Here is a 252-nt window from a genome sequence, read left to right on the forward strand (position 1 = left end):
TGAGGATGAGGATAGGATATGGATGAGGATGAGGATGAGGAAGATGATGAGGATATGGAGAAAGATAGGATGAGGACTAGAATGAGAATTAGGATAGGATGAGGAGGAGGATGAGGATAGGATGACAACGATAATGAGGATGAGGAGGAGGATGAGGATGAGGATATGATGAGGAGTAGAATGAGGATGAGGGTAGGATGAGGAGGAGGATGAGGATAGGACGAGGACGAGAATGAGGAGGAGGATAGGATG

Source organism: Lupinus angustifolius, chromosome LG04, assembly GCF_001865875.1.
Source record: "Lupinus angustifolius cultivar Tanjil chromosome LG04, LupAngTanjil_v1.0, whole genome shotgun sequence".
Classification (NCBI taxonomy): Eukaryota; Viridiplantae; Streptophyta; class Magnoliopsida; order Fabales; family Fabaceae; genus Lupinus; species Lupinus angustifolius.